Source organism: Leiobunum rupestre, chromosome 4 (genome assembly GCF_980474605.1).
Source record: "Leiobunum rupestre chromosome 4, qqLeiRupe1.1.hap1, whole genome shotgun sequence".
Classification (NCBI taxonomy): Eukaryota; Metazoa; Arthropoda; class Arachnida; order Opiliones; family Sclerosomatidae; genus Leiobunum; species Leiobunum rupestre.
The window spans coordinates 41,415,992-41,441,551 of record NC_143387.1 but is presented as its reverse complement, the minus strand read 5'-3'; the positions used below and the strand labels follow the sequence as shown (position 1 = coordinate 41,441,551).

At 38.1% G+C, this 25,560-nt stretch overlaps 1 protein-coding gene and 1 long non-coding RNA gene across 3 annotated transcripts in view; both read right to left on the bottom strand.

Annotated features, from left to right (window-relative positions):
* LOC149947837 (alpha-2C adrenergic receptor-like) overlaps positions 1–25,560 on the bottom strand; it is a 119,328-nt gene that overhangs the window by 23,438 nt on the left and 70,330 nt on the right. The window lies entirely within an intron of this gene.
* LOC149947838 (uncharacterized) lies at positions 15,148–16,229 on the bottom strand. The gene is made up of 3 exons (XR_016480491.1): positions 15,626–16,229; positions 15,414–15,563; positions 15,148–15,322 (listed from the first exon to the last, which is right to left on the bottom strand). It is a non-coding gene; the product is annotated as an uncharacterized LOC149947838 (long non-coding RNA).

The window sequence follows — 25,560 nt, the reverse complement described above, 5'->3', positions numbered from 1 at the left end:
GTTTGATTTCACGCAATTACACTAGCTCTAAGTGTGGCACTACAGAGGAGCCAATAGTTTGATTTCACGCAATTACACTAGCTGAAAGTGTGGCACTACAGAGGAGCCAATAGTTTGATTTCACGCAATTACACTAGCTGAAAGTGTGGCACTACAGAGGAGCCAATAGTTTAATTTCACGCAATTTCACAAGCTGAAAGTGTGGTTCTAAAGGGGGGCCAATAGTTTGATTTCACGCAATTACACTAGCTGAAAGTGTGGCACTACAGAGGAGCCAATAGTTTGATTTCACGCAATTACACTAGCTGAAAGTGTGGCACTACAGAGGAGCCAATAGTTTGATTTCACGCAATTACACTAGCTGAAAGTGTGGCACTACAGAGGAGCCAATAGTTTAATTTCACGCAATTTCACAAGCTGAAAGTGTGGTTCGAAAGGGGGGCCAATAGTTTGATTTCACGCAATTACACTAGCTGAAAGTGTGGCACTACAGAGGAGCCAATAGTTTAATTTCACGCAATTTCACAAGCTGAAAGTGTGGTTCTAAAGGGGGGCCAATAGTTTGATTTCACGCAATTACACTAGCTGAAAGTGTGGCACTACAGAGGAGCCAATAGTTTGATTTCACGCAATTACACTATCTGAAAGTGTGGTTCTAAAGGGGGGGCCAATAGTTTGATTTCACGCAATTACACTAGCTGAAAGTGTGGCACTACAGAGGAGCCAATAGTTTGATTTCACGCAATTACACTAGCTGAAAGTGTGGCACTACAGAGGAGCCAATAGTTTGATTTCACGCAATTACACTAGCTGAAAGTGTGGTTCTAAAGGGGGGGGGCAATAGTTTGATTTCACTCAATTACACTAGCTGAAAGTGTGGCACTACAGAGGAGCCAATAGTTTGATTTCACGCAATTACGCTAACTGAAAGTGTGGCACTACAGAGGAGCCACTAGTTTGATTTCACGCAATTACACTAGCTGAAAGTGTGGCACTACAGAGGAGCCAATAGTTTGATTTCACGCAATTACACTAGCTGAAAGTGTGGTTCTAAAGGGGGGGCCAATAGTTTGATTTCACGCAATTACACTAGCTGAAAGTGTGGCACTACAGAGGAGCCAATAGTTTGATTTCACGCAATTACACTAGCTGAAAGTGTGGCACTACAGAGGAGCCAATAGTTTGATTTCACGCAATTACACTAGCTGAAAGTGTGGTTCTAAAGGGGGGGGGGCAATAGTTTGATTTCACTCAATTACACTAGCTGAAAGTGTGGCACTACAGAGGAGCCAATAGTTTGATTTCACGCAATTAAACTAGCTGAAAGTGTGGCACTACAGAGGAGCCAATAGTTTGATTTCACGCAATTACACTAGCTGAAAGTGTGGCACTACAGAGGAGCCAATAGTTTAATTTCACGCAATTTCACAAGCTGAAAGTGTGGTTCTAAAGGGGAGCCAATAGTTTGATTTCACGCAATTACACTAGCTGAAAGTGTGGCACTACAGAGGAGCCAATAGTTTGATTTCACGCAATTACACTAGCTGAAAGTGTGGCACTACAGAGGAGCCAATAGTTTGATTTCACGCAATTACACTAGCTGAAAGTGTGGCACTACAGAGGAGCCAATAGTTTGATTTCACGCAATTACACTAGCTGAAAGTGTGGCACTACAGAGGAGCCAATAGTTTGATTTCACGCAATTACACTAGCTGAAAGTGTGGTTCTAAAGGGGAGCCAATAGTTTGATTTCACGCAATTACACTAGCTGAAAGTGTGGCACTACAGAGGAGCCAATAGTTTGATTTCACGCAATTACACTAGCGGAAAGTGTGGCACTACAGAGGAGCTAATAGTTTGATTTCACGCAATTACACTAGCTGAAAGTGTAGCACTACAGAGGAGCCAATAGTTTGATTTCACGCAATTACACTAGCTGAAAGTGTAGCACTACAAAGGAGCCAATAAATTGATTTCACGCAATTACACTAGCTGAAAGTGTGGCACTACAGAGGAGCCAATAGTTTGATTTCACGCAATTACACTAGCTGAAAGTGTGGCACTACAAAGGAGCCAATAGTTTGATTTCACGCAATTACACTAGCTGAAAGTGTGGCACTACAGAGGAGCCAATAGTTTGATTTCACGCAATTACACTAGCTGAAAGTGTGGCACTACAGAGGAGCCAATAGTTTGATTTCACGCAATTACACTAGCTGAAAGTGTGGCACTACAGAGGAGCCAATAGTTTGATTTCACGCAATTACACTAGCTGAAAGAGTGGCACTACAGAGGAGCCAATAGTTTAATTTCACGCAATTTCACAAGCTGAAAGTGTGGTTCTAAAGGGGAGCCAATAGTTTGATTTCACACAATTACACTAGCTGAAAGTGTGGCACTACAGAGGAGCCAATAGTTTGATTTCACGCAATTACACTAGCTGAAAGTGTGGCACTACATAGGAGCCAATAGTTTGATTTCACGCAATTACACTAGCTGAAAGTGTGGCACTACAGAGGAGCCAATAGTTTGATTTCACGCAATTACACTAGCTGAAAGTGTGGCACTACAGAGGAGCCAATAGTTTGATTTCACGCAATTACACTAGCTGAAAGAGTGGCACTACAGAGGAGCCAATAGTTTAATTTCACGCAATTTCACAAGCTGAAAGTGTGGTTCTAAAGGGGAGCCAATAGTTTAATTTCACGCAATTTCACAAGCTGAAAGTGTGGTTCTAAAGGGGAGCCAATAGTTTGATTTCACGCAATTACACTAGCTGAAAGTGTGGCACTACAGAGGAGCCAATAGTTTGATTTCACGCAATTACACTAGCTGAAAGTGTGGCACTACAGAGGAGCCAATAGTTTGATTTCACGCAATTACACTAGCTGAAAGTGTGGTTCTAAAGGGGAGCCAATAGTTTGATTTCACGCAATTACACTAGTTGAAAGTGTGGCACTACAGAGGAGCCAATAGTTTGATTTCACGCAATTACACTAGCTGAAAGTGTGGCACTACAGAGGAGCCAATAGTTTGATTTCACGCAATTACACTAGCTGAAAGTGTGGCACTACAGAGGAGCCAATAGTTTGATTTCACGCAATTACACTAGCTGAAAGTGTGGCACTACAGAGGAGCCAATAGTTTTATTTCACGCAATTACACTAACTGAAAGTGTGGCACTACAGAGGAGCCAATAGTTTGATTTCACGCAATTACACTAGCTGAAAGTGTGGCACTACAGAGGAGCAAATAGTTTGATTTCACGCAATTACACTAGCTGAAAGTGTGGCACTACAGAGGAGCCAATAGTTTGATTTCACGCAATTACACTAGCTGAAAGTGTGGCACTACAGTGGAGCCAATAGTTTGATTTCACGCAATTACACTAGCTGAAAGTGTGGCACTACAGAGGAGACAATAGTTTGATTTCACGCAATTACACTAGCTGAAAGTTTGGCACTACAGAGGAGCCAATAGTTTAATTTCACGCAATTACACTAGCTGAAAGTGTGGTACTACAGAGGAGCCAATAGTTTGATTTCACGCAATTACACTAGCTGAAAGTGTGGCACTACAGAGGAGCCAATAGTTTGATTCCACGCAATTACGCTAACTGAAAGTGTGGCACTACAGAGGAGCCACTAGTTTGATTTCACGCAATTACACTAGCTGAAAGTGTGGCACTACAGAGGAGCCAATAGTTTGATTTCACGCAATTACACTAGCTGAAAGTGTGGCACTGCAGAGGAGCCAATAGTTTAATTTCACGCAATTACACTAGCTGAAAGTGTGGCACTACAGAGGAGCCAATAGTTTTATTTCACGCAATTACACTAGCTGAAAGTGTGGCACTACAGAGGAGCCAATAGTTTGATTCCACGCAATTACGCTAACTGAAAGTGTGGCACTACAGAGGAGCCACTAGTTTGATTTCACGCAATTACGCTAGCTGAAAGTGTGGCACCACAGATGAGCCAATAGTTTAATTTCACGCAATTACGCTAGCTGAAAGTAGGGCACTAGTGGAGGGGCTGCTACCCGTAGTTTTCAGTAAATTATAAAGATCTTAATAGCCTGATGGGGTGGGTCTAGCTCCTCACATAACCGAAGAATACTATTATTAGCAAAGTTGCTTCAACTAGCGAAAAAGAAATAAGTGGACTTGGCGTCAAGAAATAATTCCTTTTTTTCTATCGATTATTATTCTAGTTGCTGAGTGTTACCTGCGCGCTTGGCAAAGCAAATAAGATTCATCATTTCACCCTTCGTTGGTTTTCGAAATTAAACAGCGTTAGGTAACATTAAAAGGGGCGGGGACCGTAATTTAGCTAGACCAAATGCTTCATAACGGTTGTTATGAGTGTTGAGAAATTTCAACCGCATCAAGAGCTAGAAGCTGATTCCGCATCAAGAGCTAGAAGCTGATTCCGCCACGCTAATCAAGTAATACATTTTTTGCGTTTATTAAATTAAAACGCTTAATTAATGACGAATAAGGGAAGAATCCTCAAAAATAATTCGGCAAAAAGAAGAGCCCCATTATTAGAAATTCTACCGCGTGGTGGTGTCGTCGGCGGAAAAAGCTAGCCGCCGTTGTTTGTCCAACCACGCACGAGCCAACCAGGATTACGTTCCAGCATCGTCGCTGGTGCTGGCGAAGGCAAAAATTCCGATAGACGCGTGGGCCCCCTATCGGAGCGGGTAGAAATTAATCCCGCTTACCGGAGCCTGATTAAGGGAAAAAGCCAAAGATAAAGCTTCGTTTAGCATTCACCAGGCGTCGCTGGCTTCCTTTCCTCTCTCACGCCTCCGGAAAGGGTCCCCCCAATGCCGCCCCCCCGGACGACCGGCGTCTGAAGGCAATTCCGCAAAGAGTGTAGGCTTGTTTAATAAATAAGAGCGGAATCACAGCGGGATATTGTTCCTGGCTAATCCGAGGGCCCTTTCGGACATTAGTCGCCTCCTAATCTCATCTTTGGGGCCCCCTGAACGCCTAATACTTATCGCGCCAAAAGGATATACGACTCAACTTTCGCCTTAAGGCCAAAGGGGAAAAACTGCTGACCTTATAAGTATTTCCTTTCCATCCCTTCCGCGACTAAATTCTTCCATTATTATTACTTCGGAGATATTTTTTCTTTCTCCGAAGAGGTTTATATTTTTGTCTATTTAATTTCACGAGTGGCAGTCCCCGTCTTTATCCTCGGCGATTGTATTTGTCTTTTGAGGTTATTGAACTAATCTTATTATGGTTTCACGGGCGGAATATATAAATATAAAAGTCGAAATTCGCGAGTTTTTGCACGACGCATCGAAAGGCGTACGTAACTTATGGAAAATGTGTGCAAGATTCGGAATCAAGGAATCTTAGAGTTGATTTTTGTTGATTCCAAAGATTCGTCATTCCATCTGGATTCCGTGATTCCACGAAGATTCCGTGATTCCACGTTGATTCCGCGATTCTACTCTGATTCTATGATTTCGCACTGATTAAGTGATTCCGTGATTCCACGGTGATTCCGCGATTCTACTCTGATTCTATGATTTCACACTGATTAAGTGATTCCGTGATTCCAAGTTGATTCCGCGATTCTACTCTGATTCTATGATTTTGCACTGATTAAGTGATTCCGTGATTCCACGGTGATTCCGCGATTCTACTCTGATTCTATGATTTCGCACTGATTAAGTGATTCCGTGATTCCACGGTGATTCCGCGATTCTACTCTGATTCTATGATTTCGCACTGATTAAGTGATTCCGTGATTCCACGGTGATTCCGTGATTCTACTCTGATTCTATGATTTCGCACTGATTAAGTGATTCCGTGATTCCACGTTGATTCCGTGATTCTACTCTGATTCTATGATTTCGCACTGATTAATGGATTCCGTGATTCCACGGTGATTCCGCGATTCTACTCTGATTCTATGTTTTCGCACTGATTAAGTGATTCCGTGATTCCACGTTGATTCCGTGATTCTACTCTGATTCTATGATTTCGCACTGATTAAGTGATTCCGTGATTCCACGGTGATTCCGCGATTCTACTCTGATTCTATGATTTCGCACTGATTAAGTGATTCCGTGATTCCACGTTGATTCCGCGATTCTACTCTGATTCTATGATTTCGCACTGATTAAGTGATTCCGTGATTCCACGTTGATTCCGCGATTCTACTCTGATTCTATGATTTCGCACTGATTAAGTGATTCCGTGATTCCACGGTGATTCCGTGATTCCACGCTGATTCGGTATAATTCCATGATTTGGATATGATTCCAGATTCCAGGTATGATGCCAGCATGATTCGGTATGATTCCAGCATGATTTGGTATGATTAAATGATTTGGTATGATTCCATGATTCGGTATGATTCCAGCATGATTCGGTATGATTCCAGCATGATTTGGTATGATTCCAGCATGATTTGGTATGATTCCATGAATTGGGTATGATTCCATGATTCGGTATGATTCCAGCATGATTTGGTATGATTCCATGATTTGGGTATGATTCCAGATTCCAGGTATGATTCCAGCATGATTTGGTATGATTCCAGCATGATTTGGTATGATTCCATGATTTGGGTATGATTCCAGATTCCAGGTATGATTCCTGATTCTAGAGGTGATTCCAGGATTCTAAGTTAATTCGACTATGATTCCATGATTCGAAGTTAATTCGACTATGATTCCATGATTCGAAGTTAATTCGACTATGATTCCATGATTCGAACACGATTTTATTATTCTGAAAATTGAAGATTCCCGCCCAGATTCCTGCGTTTCGGAATCAATGAATCAGGGCCGGTACATGATTCCTTGAAGTGACGGACCCCTCGCGTACGTACCGGTAGATATTTCAACATTCCAACTAATGTTTCCAAGAGGTAACGGAGAGTATAAAGTATGCCCTAATTAATTAATTAATTAAATAACTAATTTTTATAGAGAGACTGCCAAGACTCTAGTTGAGATTTAAATGATAAATAATTTTTCCCATTTTTAGTATACTAACTCTTGTTTTAAGGGCTTAAGTTCAAGTTTCTTTTAAACCATAACTTACCTTCGAGGAAGGTAAGTTATTTTTGGAATCATTTTTCGATCCACCGTTCCAAAAAAGAACGTTCAGAATTAAGGAATAATTGGATTAGCGCTTCCAACCGATTTTCAGTTAACAGTTATCTGAATCGAGTTAATAATTATGATGTATCAAACTATCCACATTTACGCTCAAATATTATCAAATCAGTTGATATAGGCTAAAATGCAAAGCAGATAGTTTCAACTAATTCAAACTAATTTGAATTCATCGTAGGCAGATTTCAAATGCCGCGCAGTTTTTACATATCCCTCGATTAAATTAAATTTCAATTACTGTTTATTTTGATTTTTTTCCTGGAAAGTTATACGTTTAAAAATATCAACTAAACGTAGAAGTGGAATAATTGTTCAGATCGGTTACTTGAGATGAATTAGATACATTTCGGAATCAGTAAAAGATTAACCTGATTACTGGATATCTGAAAATTACGATCTGAATAACCTGATCAGTTGACGTTGGAAGCACTAATGCAAACGTTCTTAAAAATAACCTTAATCAGGTCATGTAGAGTGATCAGTGTTAAATGAACCAAATAATATAATCGCTCTCCCAGTACACACGATTCATGGCGCAGGGTTCGTTACTCTTAAACATTAAAGATTAAAATAAATTATTAAAATTCCGAATAAATAATGATAATAATCAGCTAGGCTAATACGAGCTAATACCCAAGGAACCATCTTAGGCCCAAGTCTTCTAGACACTTCTAATGCCTTTAAACAGGTGGTCGGGTTACAATGCGTAGGAGGGCGGTGACAAGCCCTTCATGCCACGCGAGCCAACTTTTCCCTACACTCACTATTATTATTATTATTATTTGCGCGCGTTCAAACTTTTTAAATTCTTCAATTTATTAGCCTTCATATTGTAAACGCCTCGAAGGCATACCTTGCCTAGTGCTTGAAGTTTCTATATAAAAAGGGCAATCTGAAACCAAGTAAGATAAAAAAGATAAGAGAGATATTTTAATAGGGAATACCTATCGAACCACTCGGCTGCTGTTATCACCGATTATATAATAAAAGAACTGAATAACGTAAAACGATTTCAGACCAGTACCAACTGGCAGCTGTTATCTGCAGATGGATTAAAAAATCTGATAATCTTCAAACCGATCTGATACAAAAAGGGGCAGATTATTTTATGCGCGTAACAGATAACGGGTTCGGTTTGAAGCACTAATTTCGTCGAAGTATTAAAATTAACGGTTCTATGACCATTGTTTTACTTTATTCATAATTTAATGACCTTTGGTGGCTTATTCTCGTTAAAATTACTATTTAATATTCCGACGGTTCATGTTTCAAAATTGTACAATGAAGAAGAGGTTCAACCTTGCTGGGCACAAGACGTGTTTATTCGAAATATTAGCGACGCATCAAAGGAGCCAAATCCGTTTTTTTCTCAAAGAATCAACAAGCCACTGAGCAAACTGCCTCGCGAAATATAAAAGCCAAGAAAATACAAACAACAACAGCTCAATTGATACGCGTTGAATTAGGCGGCGACTGTATCTCTCTGCCCAACAAAAGGATTCGAATGACTATAGAGGCACGTCGGCCCGGAATAATTCCGTGTTTGCGAAACCATTTTTCCTCGTCGCCCGACGTGTTTTATGGATTTTTACCCGAGACAAGGTCGCGGACAGGGTGATAGATATTTCCAAAAACAGTCGTCGAAATAAATAGCAATGTAAATTCCCTCATTATCGATTGTATTATTCGTTAACCTTGAAAAATAGTGGGGTGGCCGAGTGGTTAGCGCAAGAGGAGCCGGTTTCGATCCCAGCTTGTGGCACTGCATGGGTGAAAACTCGGAACAACTCCTTCCGCGTAGAGTTTGCAAATTATCTCCCCACTTGTTAAAGGGGCTTTCCCCGAGTTCTTCGGTTTCCTCTTTCCATAAAACTTGTAGAGGTTAACGGTAATAGCTAGTGTAGGGAGCTGTTGGCTCGCGTTGCATGAAGGGCTTTCCACCACCCTCCTACGCATTATAACCCGGCCACCTGTTTAAAAGGCTTTACAAGTCGCTAGATGACTTTAGGTTAAGGTGGTACCTTATTTTTATTTATTTTAATATTATTAAATAAAGCCGAAGCTTTGGAAAATTAGGACATTTATTTATTTAGGTCAACATGAAAAGCTACGTTCTATAATAGCAAATCGTCTGCTTAGGTTTTATAAGATTTTTCTAGTGAATTCAGCACCTTTAATAATGTAAAAGTATTTTCAAATACCACAAGTACAGCCAACTTCAATAGTTTCAACGCGCGCTTTTATTTTATTGCAATTGACCAATAGGTGGGTTTACTGATGTATAACTGGGTAGTAAGTCACAGGGGCAGGGCGATGTTATAATTTTGTTTTTAATTTCAGAAAATCTTGAGATGGCGCCACTAGTACGTTTCCGCTACAATAGTAACTATTGGCGCCATCTCTCGATTGAAAGAAGCTAAAAAAATCAGAGTTTTTGCGTACCCCTGTAAAGCAAACTCTGCGTCGAACGAACTGTAAACCGACCTATAAGGTACTTTTGCCCGAGACTAATTTCAGTGCTAAGATTTTGAAAGCGATAGATGGTGGTAATAATAATAATAATTTATTAATGCCATATCAAAATTTCAAAATAAAGGATATAACGTATAATGCATCTCACCCAATCCACATAAGCTTGTGCGTGGGAGGGAATCACAAATTTTTCATTCATTTATATATTTGAAACGGCGGTAATTAATTACAAAGAAGAACAATTATAAATTGTTTTTCCATTTAAGCCCCATTTTCACAAATCCACGACTCAAGAAGTGAATGAAAATGTCGATCTTGACCTTTAAAAGTGGCGTTCTCGACCTTCGAAATATGTATTTCGAAAATATATTAAAATCTTACAATAAAAAGTAACAACTATCTTTTAAATTGGGATTTTGGGCAGCTGGTATCTAGGTAATGGCCACGGAACGGGCAAAGTTTCCAGCAATCCGGTTAGCGCAATCGAGGTTTAGTCCAACGGGCAGCACCTATTTCGATTAACAGCGTACGTTTTCAAAAGCCACGTTACCAAATAAGTACATTGAGAAATAATTGAAAAAAGCAACTTTGTGGGCAGCACCTATTTCGATTAACAGCGTACGTTTTCGTGTAAAAACGTAAGAGCCACGTTACCAAATAAGTACATTGATCGGTTGTCAAGGCTATTTGCCGGATTTGGTGGCTCCCGAGAAATAAATGGAAAAAAAGCAATTTTGGTAATAGGGAGGGGAATTGTTTTATATTTCAATTTTGTTTAACCAATGCAACTATGTATATAATGCAGGTTACGTCAATAAAAGTGTCCCCAGAACGAAACACCCTGTAGGGGTCGTCCCAATCGTTGCCGCAAAAAGGAAAGGGTTGTAGGCGAGCTCCAATGGATATTTGTACTCTCCTCGCTCTGGCGTCCGAAATTGTGACCAACGGAATAAAAAGCTTTTAACCATTATTTCTAAACCATACTCCGTCTATTATTGATAAAAAAAGTACTTATAAGAAAGAAAATTCTGCTTTTTGTTTCGGGTTATTTTTGTGGAAAAGTGGCTAATTTCGTAAGGCGCCGCTGCGGGAGTTGTCGCTAAATCATAATATTTCTCAGGGAAGAAAAAATCTCCCTCTTTCGAGGAAACAATTCCGCCTTTCCACCAACGCAACGACTGGGGAAAACCAGTTCCCAAGTGGCAATGTATTAGTATAGTCCGCGGTTCAAAGGGTCGCGGGAAACTTCAGGTAGCTCCTCCTCTTTCATCATGTAACGCTGTCATAACTTCCCAAAACAGGTAATTATGTAGCACCTACCCTAAACTCTAACCTTATAATTCACCATTGACATTCGTGAAACCGAGAAAAGCACTGAAATCTTATTTTAATGTAATTAAATTTTATTTTAATGTAATTAAATTTTATTTTAATGTAATTAAATTTTATTTTAATGTAATTAAATTTTATTTTAATGTAATTAAATTTTATTTTAATGTAATTAAATTTTATTTTATTTTATTTTATTTTATTTTATTTTATTTTATTTTAATTTATTTTATTTTATTTTATTTTATTTTATTTTATTTTATTTTATTTTATTTTAGTTCAATTAATTTCATATTAATATAATGCTTATAATTTATTACTTAATAATAATTTTTTGCTTAATATTAATGTATTGCTTAATATTAATTTAATGCTTAATATTAATTTAATGCTTATATTTATTTAATGCTTATATTTATTTATCGTTTAATATTAATTTATCGCTTAATATTAATTTATCACTTAATATTTATTTATCGTTTAATATTAATTTATTGCTTAATATTAATTTATCGCTTAATATTAATTTATCGCTAAATATTTTTTTTATATTTTCCCAAAAAAATCATGATCCGTCAAAAATGACAATGCGCGTGTGCAGAAGAGGCTGCTATTTAAGTATCAAACTATCGATAGTATTGGTCCAATTCAGAATGTTGGCGGTCTGTGATGCCGACGTAAGTGATTTTAATGAAATGCTTCGACATACGGTCGATGGTGCCAATTTAAGTCTAGGGAACCAAAAGTAAACAGGTATTTTACATCCGCTTAAGCATTTAGTTTATGATTCGACTAAAGCACCGGATATAGTGTAACATAGTGCCACTACTTAAAATTAAACTTACACAATCGATAGTTTCATACTTCGATATCCGCCCCTTCTCCACACGCGCATTGCCATTTTTGACTGGCCGAGATTTTTTATTTTTACGGAATAGCCTTCCAGGTGCCGTAGTCGAACAAGACATCGTTCCTTCAAAACGCCAAAGAAAATTAAATATTACCGCGTGTCAGCCATGGCTACCGTGTCGAAAAAATTTAATTCGCGAATCCCTCTACAGGTTATTTGGTTAATGTGTGAAAAATTCGGTTTGGTTATTCCCCGAAAAAAAAATTCCCAGAATTGTTACCAGACGCGAGATCGTTTCAGGCGTGACATCTATAGAAACAAAGTTCTTCAGTCTTTAATGGCCAACAACGATACGTTTTATTTCCAGGTTAAATCAAATGTTTGAGATGGTATTTACAAAATGTCTCTTAAGCTATCGCTATAAAATCTTTTTTAATCAAAAATCGGCTAATATGAAGAATGCTAAATAGTGAAAACATTTTAAACAAAAATCTCTAAATAACGCACATATAGAATGGAAAACCCAAGATTGGTAACAATCGATAGAATGAACTGGAGTATCGAGAAATATTATCATGACCGCCTTTTTTGAAATGTTTCTTTATTATATAAGGAATTTATTCCATTTCCATATTTCTAAATCGAAACCTAACTAGCGCCAGTTAGTTAAATTTTATGTTAAAGGGACGCAGAATCGTTTGAATTTCTCCACTAGTCTTTAGAATTTGAGTATATCAGATATCATAGTAAAACCTAGAAAAACGCATTTTTTTTAACTTCGAATTAGTTTTAAATTAAAGTATAAATGCAAATTGTGCAGCTACTGTAAAAATTCCAACCGCACTAAAACATAAAAAGTAATGTAAATCAAAATAAAAAACTTAATTATCTGGAATGTAAATAAATGACGCTTAAATATTTTGTCATTGGCCAGCGATCCGCTATAATCTGGAATGACCCCCACGAAATTCGGGTCGAATTTTTCTATTGATTCTGCGGCGCTTTAAATTCTTGGATTCGGCATAAATAATTTGAACGAAAGAAGGGAACTCAATAGGGACTTGGCAGTTCTACGTCACAGTTTTTTTTTTTCAATGGTTTTTATCGTGGGGAGAAAAATGTTACCATAATGGCGGCCATGGCCAAAGCTACGGAATGCCAAGTCTCTATACGCGTTAGTGGTAAAAAGGGGAACGTTCCTAACTAGGCGTCACATCGGTTGTCTATCTTCGAAACATCAACGTCAGTCGCGTATCGGGAACCGTCACTCGGCCAAATCGTCAAAAGGGGGTTCTTCTCCGGCCGCCAGACCACCATCAGCGCCTGCAGACACTGTCTTCCGTATTTGCCCTTCCCGCACAGTCTTCTGGTTGTTGTTGGTGGGTCGGGTGCGCGTTGGGCCCCGTCCATCTTCCACCCGCCGCTTCCAGTCCAGCACGCGTAGCAAACAGAGAGCATCAATCTAACGTCATACTTTTGGCGCGGATAAAAAAACCTTTGAGGTAAGGGACAACAACCAGAGTTTCCGGTCCGCTTTCTCCAGCGAGACCTCTCGGCGACAACCACGATTCCGGGACGAAGGTACAAAGGACAAGGCGTCGAACTGATCGCGTCTTTTTCCCGATGAGTAGAGCGCTTCTCCGCAAATCTCGGATTCGCCGCATTCGAGCCTGAATCTTAAATGGAAAATAATAGAGAGTCCAGTTTCTTTTTCCCGGACGCCCTGTCCGCTAATCTTCACTCGTTTGATCGAGTACCGCCGCGGCGACGGACAAAATCCCTTCGGCCACTGTCCATTTCCGCCGCGAATCTTATTTTCGAGATTTCTCGGCGACACTCGCGGAGACAACTCGGAACGAAGAACAACAGGAAAATTATGGAATTTCGCTGAAAGGTTGACCTTCGAACTACGTCCTTTTTTTTATCATTACAATAAATAAATCAACCTCCCAGGAAATCGCCAAGAAGTAATATTTCCGAGAGCCAGGACCCGCAAGGTATTGTTTATATAGTGTTTGTTGAAATAATGGAAACTTTCACCTGTAAACAGAACGTCATGTTTTTTCCAAGTCTTAATATGTAAAAAAAGCTACCTGGTTAAAAGGGAACGCTTGTTGCTGCCGTATTCGCTAGCGAAACGGGTATAGGCGGCGCCACAGTCGCTACCCCTGCAGCTTGGTTTGTCTGCGTACTTTGTTGATCAAAACAAACGATTAATATGGCGGATTGTAGGCGCAGAGGTGGCATAAATTGCGAAGTACCTTTCTGTAGTAATACTGCCCTTAAAAATATTACAATTCGAGTAAATGGTGAGAAAAGAACGTTGGAGTTATCGTTTCACAATTTTCCGAAATGCAAAAATCTTTTTAATGTGTGGTTAACTAATATAAAATCAGGGAAGATGCCTAGTTAGTGGGCACAGATTTGCAGCGCCCATTTTAAAGATAAAGACTTTTTAGAAAGAGATGGTGAGACACAAATTTTACTTGTTATTACTGATTTTAAAGTTAATATTATTAAATATATATGATAATAACTGTCATTTAGATGAAGATAATTCAAGAGACGCATGAAATGCAGTGCCATTCCAAGCAATAATTTACCATGTAGACTTATTACAAATCCAATGTAACTAAATGAAAAGAAAGGACCCTACGTTTTGTGAATCGTTTTAAAGGTGATCTGTTTTATTATATACTGCAAAATAAGGAAATGCTAATGAATTAAATTAATTTTAGCTCAAGCCGTTCGATTGTCATTATCGCTGGAAAATATTACATTGAGGCCCACAAAATTATGCGTTAAAAGGGCATATTTTTCTATTTTGTATTGGACCCCAATTTTCCTATCTTTGCCACCCTGATGGTTCGGTATGAGTTTTCGAGTTGATTAATAACATTTCGAGCTATTGCCGCAGATCCCAATATGATTAAAAATAATACTGTAAATTCAAATGTTTTTTATTTTTAATACTTTTTTGCGTATCTTAACATTTTATTAACTTCTATTGTAATTTCTAATTAAGTGGTTTCTTCAATGAATTTAATTGCTTTTAACTTTGAATTAATTCTATAATACATTTGTTTTTGCCATTTTAGTTAACATGGCTTTGAGTAGAAAATTCATAACATAAATAGTTCAGTTCATTTGTTATCTACAAATACTAATTGGCCAAAATTTAAAATAGGAACTAATTTAACATATTAAAAATATAACTTTCCTTGACTAGAAGTGTAAATTTAATTATAACTTTTCTTTAACTAAAATCTAAAATCAAAATTATATATTTGGACAACGTTTTCTTCAAATATTGTCAGTCTCTCTTAATATCAATTAAAAATAGCCCTTGAGAGAATAGACAAAAAAATTAAAAGGCCTAGCTGAATTTTTCCATAGTAGCCTCTACAGTCGTTATCCAGTAGATTCCTTCCTTTCCAACTTAGTTATTTTGTGCCACTGCCTCTTCAATTGATATTATCTTTGCTACAAATGGACTCTCCACAAATATTTCATCCCGACTAAAAGCTAGAAATAAATTTTTGAGACTAACTAAGTGACCAAATAAGAGTACATAAACCTTTTTGAGCCAGGCAAATTTAACCCTCGCAACTCTAACCATTTTATTACCGTACAATACCGAAGGCACAGTTAGTTCTTTTCCTTCATTTTACCCCACTTCTAAAGTCAGAAAGTTGGGATAGCTCTCAGTATCTTTATATATAAAATAGACCAGCAATTTACTGCATGTTTGCAAAAGCCTGAATTTCTAGAATAATAAATAAAACAGGTTACATTAAAGAATTGGGTTTTAATAAAAAATATATTTACCCACTATTGCATGAACAATGGACCTTTCAATGCTGTGTTTTCCATCACCAACTTCAAATTTTAACTTTTGTTTTAAGCATCCGCACACCTTATTCTATGGATCAAGAGTAGACTACTCTCCAATATACTTAAAAATTTCAAGCATGGAGCGATTCACTAATATACCAAATAAAATTATTTAAAATACATTATACATTATACAAAATGCTGAAGCTACTAGTCTATGAAATTAGAACAATCTGGGCTTGTTCTAATGTGAAGATAATAATAAATTTCCTACATACCTTTAAAACTAGCTTTCAAACTGATCCCTTGTATGAATTCTCCAAGGCCTACTCATAGTGTTATTAAACTCGAATATTTATACTTATATTTACGAATTCAATACCTATTGACAGTTCAAAATTAATAAATAAATGTCGTATATACACCTTTGTTAATACAAAACATTAGAACACGCTTTAAAAAAAAAGCTAAAATCGTTAGTAAATTTCTGGTAAAATGTTTTAATTGATGTTATAAAACGCGCATTTTCGCATAACGCCATTACCCGTATCACCCAAATATAGTTCTAGGCAGTGTGACTAGGTGGCGCAGCTGTAGTTTTCGGTGGCGAATAAAGGTGAAAAATTTCCATTATTTTTAAAAGCACTTTATAAACAGTGACTTGCAGGTCCTGGCTCTCGGAAATATTACTTCTTGGCGATTTCCTGGGAGGATGATTTATTGAAATGTCTATTACAATAAGTTTTTAGTGTCATTTTTGAATTTAAACTTAAGCTGAAAAGAAGAATGTATTTATTTATATTTAATATAAATGGTTTAGCGCGTAAAGAGAGATAACATATTAGTTAAATCACATATCTGGCAAACTTGCAAACCTAATTGACGATTAAATAATTTTAAGTAAAAATGTTTTTATCGGTTATATTTTTTAAACAAACCATTGTTTACAGTGCAATAATGAAATCTCAATGATTACGTAAATATCCTATTAATAATATTACTATATTTGGCAATATACTATCTTCATGTAGGTTACCTCAGCTACACGCAAAAAAATCAACCTTATGACTGGCACGTAAAAACGTATCAAAGAAAACACATATTAGTTAAATCACATATCTGACAAACTTGCAAACCCAATTGACCTCATATAGTCTTTGAGAATAGTTTGGTGGTGCTTAGAAAAATGTTGCCAATGTGTGGGATAAACCCAATTTTTTGGGCTGTGTGGGATAAAGAGATTTTTAAGCGAATATCATTGATTTTGTGCGATTTTTTACCTTAAATTGTTTTTAATTTTTTTTTGAAAAAACCACTGATTTACTATGCTGACAGCCGCCCCCTATGCTAGGTCTAGCCTAGCCTAGCCTAGTACCCACAGTGATGCGGCTCATAAATATATAGCCACCCCGAAACAAAATCCTGGCTACGCCACTGAGCCACACACATAGAATTACACAAATTAGCAATGTATTCGAAATCGTCAGATATTAACGGACTATTAGCTTTTTGTGAATCAAACTGATTAAAAAAAAATTGTATTTTCTAATAGTTTTTTTAATTTAATTTTACGAAACGAGAAAATATTTGGGATGTTCTCCGCTGGGAGGGGGCGTGGCTAAAAACGTTTTGGGGATTTGGCTGAAAATTTTTGTAACCGGACTGAGGGATCTATTACGGATAAATTTCACATTTTTAACAATTTAATTTAATTAATCCTAATATATTTACGAAGAATATCTCAAATTGAATAAATTGAGAATGATTCCATCTCCAAACAGAACGACATGGACGTGGCGCTAATGGAACACGCGAACATCTAAATAGCACGGCGTCATTGACGTCCGATAGACACGTATGGTCACGCGGTTCGTGCATGTGTGCCCGAGTAAAAGCGTCCGGTATTTCGGAGCCGGGGGGCGTGGTTGGTCCAAATGTAGAGAGCGTGTCCTTGTTCGGAGGTGGCGCGCGTAATTACTTTTCCTCCGGCCAGCGGTCAGTTCGGAGGAACAAGCTATCGAAGGCCGAGGACGAGCCATCGATCTCGAGCGGAGTTCGCGCGACGACGGACAGCGCGCTGGAAGGAGGGCTCGCCTCCCTGCCGAATCAACAGGCGTACGACCATAAATATTTCGGGGGGACCAGTCAGCCGCGTCGTCAGCTATACGCGGGCCAGAAACCCCTGAAAAGTTTCGCCCGAAAAGACATTGGTCGCCACTATTTTTCTCTCCCCCCCCCCCCTTTCTGGAATCTCCTTTTTTCGTCATATTCTTTTATTGGAAGAGTTGCGCTCGTGCCCGGAGAGAAATCCTTGTCTTTGGCCCGAATCTGGTTTTTTCTCTCCGCGACGTATATGACCCGGAGGTATACCCTCCAATATCGAAGCTGCCTCCTCTCGTCTCGCGGGGGAGGGGGAAGGCCACCATTTGCCCTTTTGTCCTTCAAAAACAACAATTGCACTCGAGGAATATATAGGTCGACGTAATTTATATCTATTCTTACCGCGAAACAGATCTGGCTAGAAGACGACCTTTAAGAAGATAATGACTGTGTCTTTCTCGCGCGCTCACAAATTTTGGCCGATAGCGAATGACAAATTTGACCCGGCTCAAATAACTCTAATATTTCTAATAAAACTGATCATATTCTTAAAGATAATATAACCTTCAAACCAAAGCGTTCTTTACGGAAGATCACCACTATTTTACGGATTACCTTCGTAACAAACCACTAAACGATAGGCTAAATGCTTCACAAAATCATCGATTACAGAAATAAGAAACTGAATACAGCCTTTGGTACCGCTATGTTAAAAGGAACCACCTATGGACTGCATTGTAAAGGATGATAAAATTACCGAATAAGTAGAATAGTCCATTATGAAAAGGGATAATAAAGCTAAACCCTAAACAAATTTGAAGAAATTTAAAAACTTACTAATAACTCGTACCGATAGGTCTTCGGGCAAACAAAAAGACGCGAAACTCGGACCAAATAGATCTTCGAGTGAAGAAATAACTTAAATTAAATAAAATAGCCAGAAATTCCAACGGTAGACCGGTTTCGTCCTATTTGGGATGAAACCGTGCGGGAAATCTGGCTCGCGACTATAACACCGAAAAGATAAACTAAGCCTAAATATTAAAATTTCAAAACGAGTTGCATAGAAACGGAAAGCCGAATAGGGGGAGAGTGGTGGGTATTATTATATACGCAATGTTAAGTTAAAAGGAACCACCTATGGACTGCATTGTGAAGGGATAAAATTACCGAATATGTACTGCTAAATTACGTAATCATTTAAGTACAGTACACTAATTACTAATAATAATAATCAGCTAAGCTAATAGCCAAGGCATCACCTTAGGCCCAAGTCATCGAGCGACTTCTAATGCCTTAAACAGGTGGCCGGGTTACATTGCGTAGGAGGGTATAGTGGCCAGACCTTCATGAGACGCGAGCTCCCTACACTTACTATTACCGTTATCCTATACAAGTTTATAAGGAAACCTCTTTAACCAGTTTAGAGAGAACTTGCAAACTCTGCGCAGAAGGAGTGGTTCCCAGTTGCCACCCAGTGCCACAAGCTGGAATCGAACCCGGCTCCTCTTGCTGCGAGGCGAAAGTGCTAACCACTCCGCCACCCCACTCCGGACAAAACTCGAACCTTTTGAAGGGCCACCGAAAGCTAGGTATTTCACGTAAATAAAGATTAGGTTTCGAAAACGATGGGCTTAATGTTTGCAGGAGATCAATAACACCGAGTCCGCCCATTTGGAAAAAAAACATGCTTTTAATCTTGCTACTGAAAAAAATTTAGCTTCAGGCTCTGATTTTAAAATAATTGGCGTGCACCTGAGAAAAAGCTCACGCTCAGGATTCGGTAATACCCCGATAAAGGTATTTTTAAGTACCAATTAAGTTCAAATAAAAGAGAGATTCGGCAAAAAAATTACAAAGTCAATTTTTTTACTGACCTCGAGAAGAACAAAAAGTATTAACAATAAGGTATTATTGTATTTATTTATAATTAGTGACAATAGCTATGTTGAGGTCTAATTTATCCCCCGAAAGAGAGGGGGGAAGGAAAAACGTATTTCAGTCCCGCACGGAACAATATTTGCAATGAGACATCCCGAGGTGTTTTTTTTCTAACTCGGGGGTTAAGTAGACAGGCTTCATTTACCTATAAGCTCCTAAAAGGGAAAAGATTCAATGGACATTCGTTTGGCATGGCAACCAAAATTTTTTTTTTCACAACTCCAGCTTAAACTTTCTCTACGTAAAATAGCATGGCAAAATCACGGACTGTAAACCCTTACGATTTTACCGATTTTTTTATTTTACCCATTTTTATCGATTTTACCCAATTTTATAAATTTTACCCAATTGTTTTGCCAAATTTTAATGATTTAATTTTTTGAAAATCCCTTACAATCCGTGATTTTCTCATGCTATTTTACGAAGTTAAAATTTAAACTTTAGTTGTGAAAAACATTTTTGGTTGCCATGGCAAAACGAATGGCCATCGAAACTTTTCCCTTTAGGAGCTTTCAAGGTCTACTTAACCCCTAAGTCATCAAGCGACTTTTAAAGCCATTAGTTCAGGTAGCCGGGTTACAATGCGTAGTAGGGTGGTGGCCTGCCCTTCATACCAAGCGAGCCAACAGCTCCCTACACTTACTATTACCGTTAAAGGCCGACTACATTATCTACATAAATCTTCGGTTTACTCTGTCTTTCATTGGAAGTAGGCTTACTGCAATACACGAGTGGCATGCAGTCAGCCTACTTCCAGTGAAAGACAGAGTAAACCGAAGATTTATGTAGTCGGCCTTTAACCTCTACAAGTTTTTATAGGAAGCTTCCGCAATTGAGGATGCGCCAATTCGTGTTCAAAGAATTACTAGAATTAAATAAGTTCAAAATAGAATTTGATTTAAAAGGTAGAACTGTAGTCCTTGAAATTTTCTTCTACTTACTTGTTAGTGGCGTAAAATTAAAATTGAAGAAATTAAAGCTTAAAATAATACTCCAGCGAAACGTTCAATGGAATAAAATGTTTGAGTAAATCGCGAATTAACGGCAGCGTTGCCGGATATTGACCATCCGCGGTTAAATTAAACTCAATTTTCGTCGGCACGAAAGATATATTTTTCTAGAACGGAAAAATCGAGTATAAAAATAATGAAATAACTCGAGACCGGGAAACATCGAAAAGCCGGGACGTAAAAGCCTTAATTGAAATTTAGTCCGTAAAGCATTAATAAAAATAATAAAACCAAATAGCCCCATTCGAGGCGGGGTGGGGAGTGCAGGGGGGGGTCGCGCGTTTTAATAAGAGTACGGCTAAAAGAGCGGTCGGAGAAGTAGCGCGCGTGTAAGTCTGGCGAAACAATAGCCGTAGAAGATCGAGGCGTTCCGAAAACCGGGAGCCAATACAATAACCCAAAGGGGACATCACGCTAGAAGTCCTTATTGTTTAGTCTGCCCGCCGCCAGAGGGCCGATCTTTTAATTACAAGGATGGCCGATGCGTGGCGCCTATTTATAAATTTCGGAGGGCTACGGAACGTATTCCGCGATGGCATTCGCCACTAAATAATTTGACGATCCTGGGCGCGAGACGGCCGAGGAATTTCGGCCCATAAAAGAAGCGTATTTGTCCGCCACCCCTTTCTGGAAATTCGTCGGGCCCTAATGAAGGGCTCTCCTTTTTGTAAATAGTTTTAGAAATGGTGATAGGATGACTACGAGCCTTGTTAAGTCGAGGAGGGGAGGAATTTTCGATATTTTTATTTCCCGCGGAATTTCATTTTCTTATTTTAGTAAATTTTTAAAACACGTCGTTATTACTTTTAAGCGATTTGGTCGAGGTGTCTCTATCGCGGCCGTTCCGCCCCGAAACTATCACCGTTTCTTCATTATTTATTCGCGCACAAATTAAAGTTTAAAACGATATTATCTAATGTTGCCGATTTAGGCGTTAACGTCTCAGTTTTTACGTTACGGCATACGTCTATAATATTGTTCCATAAGTTTGTTACTTTGGGGAATATTTTACTGAGAGCTAGTAACGGAGTGACGTCATCGCGAGAAGAAAATCTCCCCCTAGCGAGGCGCTGTCAAAGGCTACGTGCAGTGCTTCCACTTTTAGGGTATTTCACCCTTTTTCGCGTAAAATTGACCTCGAGAGGGATTTTTTTTCGAGATTGAGGGTAATGGGTGAAATGAGGGTATTTTGAACATTTCATGGGAAATTTAAGGGTATTTAAAATTTTTGAAAATTATCTTAAATTTCCCTTTTTGACAAAGTGTAACTAAGTTGGCCGTAAGTGGAAATCTGGTTCTTTCTCTGTTGTCAGCTTTGCCGATTGGAGCAGACTAAAATATTGTTTTCGTCCCTTAGTAAGCGAATTGCATACGTACCATTAATATTAGTGTCTTTTTCTTTGTAAAAATTAATGAAAAAACTGTGATAATTAAACTATATTTTTTTGTTTGATTCTTGTGGGAATTTTAAGGGTATTATTGAAATTTGAAATGGTTAAAAGTGGGTATTTTTCAGCTTATGTCTGGGTAAAATGATCTTTTGGAAGTGGAAGCACTGGCTACGTGTGACGCGTTAGCGAGCGGACGCGAAACGGCGACGAAGCCCGTAATGTGAATAGTTTTCAGTAAAACTTTTGCGTGTGAAGAATCATTCGTTGATATCTGCTTGTTTGAATATTTTTCCAAATTAACAAAGTCAGCACATATATTAAGAGCGGAAGTTGGGCTTTCGTCGTTGCCTATCTGCGTGAAATCACGCTGTAAGACCGCTGTAAATTGGATTGCCTCCAAACTAGTCAAGAGTTAAGTCACTTCTAGCTAGGAGCAACAAACACAGCACCCCACACAAGGAGAACGCAACCCGTCAAAAATCGTGTATTTTCTTGCGGACAGTTTTCATTGGTGAGCCGCTTTAGGGGAAAAATCGGAAATTGTCTTCCCCCGCGTAAAGGCTCGTCCAATGAAATTTATACGCAACACTGCGTTAGCGTGTTTAAAGGCTAGATGCGTTCCCCTTGGGTTTGTTGCTCCTAGCTTCTAGGCATCTTAGTATGGGAGCAGTATTGTCGTATACGCTCAAAGGTATATCTGATTAGACAAGTTGGCCAGCCAAAATATACCTCTCCGCGGAAGAGTTTGCTTTGAGCGTATTAACTACTCAAGGATATACCGCCATATTCAGAGCGTCCTACTAAAAACGTAATCCCGGTCTTATTCCGACCGGTAGAATATTTTTTATTATAATTAAAATAAATATTACAAATGTTATTGCCTTAAACAAATATCAATAGAACAAAAATCCATTTTAGACCAAAAACGTTATTAAATTAACAAAGCAACAAAAATGATGACTGACAGACGGACCGACACGGTGATTGTAATACCCCTCCGAGGTTATAGTCTCCTCGGAGAGGTAATAATCTTTGAGTACGGGACTAATGTTATTAAAACATGAATGCGTGTTATTATCGTTTTTTTTTTTTCAAAATTGTACTTTAACTGAAAACTTTCTGTCCCGATTAAACTAAATTTTGTTACTTAACATTGTAAAAACTTTAATGCTTTAAATTAAACGGTACAAAAATAATAATAATAAAAAAAAAACACCCACACGAACACTTAGGGCAGGGAGTACAAACAATCACCTAGGGAGGCGCCCGGAGGGAAAGTGTTAACATATGGTTTAGATTCGGGACTTCAATATTTGGCCCGAATTAGAGGTTGTCCCAATTAACCGGAGTCCCAATTAAGCTCGACTGTATTTCGAAACGCTAGCTGTTCTAAATATATTCTTCATTTACGTTTATTAATGTATTAATTAATATTAATAATTCAATTCAATTTAATTTATTTAACATAGGTGTATTTTATACATTTTTGTGATAAGTATAAAAGAACAATAAGGATTTTTTTTCCATTTCGGGAGAAGGACTATGTGGGCACTATTTTTAGAGTTGTGCCAAATCCCACTCACGCTAGCAGTAAGCTCCTTCTCTCTAACAAAAATATCAAATCAGCACAGCATCTCATTGGTTCCCGACGCGATTGAAGTACACTCCGGTGACGTTTTTCTTTCCCCCTCTCCTTCCGGGAGTATATTAGACCATTAGTCATCATCACTAACAAGAAGGGTACCCGAAGTGTTTAAGGCCGATTTTGTTCAAAGTCGGCCGTAATGTAGACCTATATGAGATATTAAATTTCCCGAAAGGAGACGTTGCACTACCCATTAAATTTGCCATGGCAACCAAAACGAAAACAAAAGTAAAATATTAAGAAATAGTAGATTTTAGAGAGATGGTTGACCGACTTTTTTCCGTAGTATAGATTTAATAGATTAAGATGTCGGTGGCGTCACTTTGAAGCCCTTATGAATGTTTCACTACTCCTCCGCATTACAGTGAAATAGAGCCGCGACGTTAGAGAGTTGGAAAATACCAATCCTGGTTTTAAGTTGTAACTAGAATTTAACATTTTACTTGATGCCACCTTTAGCAGTGTTGTCATGCAGCAGCACATTTGTAAAGGACCCTTTTCTTATCAACAATATAATATATTTAACAAAATTATTAAAATACACCCATTTGACCTTTTTACAATTTTATGAGATTTAAAAATAAAATAGTAAAAAAGTCAAAAGGGATGATAATTAGATAGTATTAACTGGTTGATTAAATTAAATTTTATCGTTAAATTGAATGTTAATACTATAAAATATTTGAATTTTTTGCGGGGTTTGAGCCCCGAAACCCCCCTGGATGCGCCACTGGTTAGTTAAATTGTATACTCTGAATTTTACCAGTGAAGTCTGTCACTTTCATGTTATTATATTATTACAGCAAACAGAAAACCAATTAAATAACATCACTTTTATCAGTATGTACTAGATATATACATTGCGTCCCAAATATAAATTTATTGTCAAATGTTATAAATCAATAAATAATGCGATTAAGGGAGACGCTGAAAAAATAAAGATAAGGAATAGAAACTATACCTCGCTCGAGGAATTAAAAAACTGCGGCTGGTTTTGAAATTATCGACTTTTGCTCTAGTAACTTCCGGTTACTACATATTTTACTTTAACTCTAGTAACATCCGGTTATTGGAGATTCTACTTTTGCTCTGGTAACTTCCGGTTAATTCCGATTCGAGTTTCGCTCTAGTAACATCCGGTTAATTCAGATTCGAGTTTCGCTCTAGTAACATCCGGTTATTTCAGATTCTAGTTTAACTCTAGTAACCTCCGGTTATTTCAGATTCGACTTTCGCTCTAGTCACATAAGGTTATTTCAGATTCTAGTTTCTCTACTAACATCCTGTTATTTCAGATTCGACTTTCGCTCTAGTAACATAAGCTTATTTAAGATTCAACGCTCGCTCTACTAACATCCGGTTATTTCAGATTCGAGTTTCGCTCTACTAACATCTGGTTAATTCAGATTCGAGTTTCGCTCTACTAACATCTGGTTAATTCAGATTCGAGTTTCGCTCAACTAACATCCGGTTATTTTACTAACATCCGGTTATTTCAGATTCAACTTTCGCTCTAGTAACATAATCTTATTTAAGATTCAACGCTCGCTCTACTAACATCCGGTTATTTCAGATTCGAGTTTCGCTCTAGTAACATCCGGTTATTTCAGATTCGACGTTCGCTCTAGTAACATCCGGTTATTTCAGATTCGACGTTCGCTCTAGTAACATCCGGTTATTTCAAATTCGACTTTCGCTCTAGTAACATCCGGTTATTTCAGATTCGGCCTTGCGTTAGTAGCTTCCGGTTATTAGAAATTCGACGTTTGCAATAGTAGCTTCCGGTTATTAGAAATTCGACGTTTGCAATACTTACTTTCAGTTACTATAGATTCGACGTTT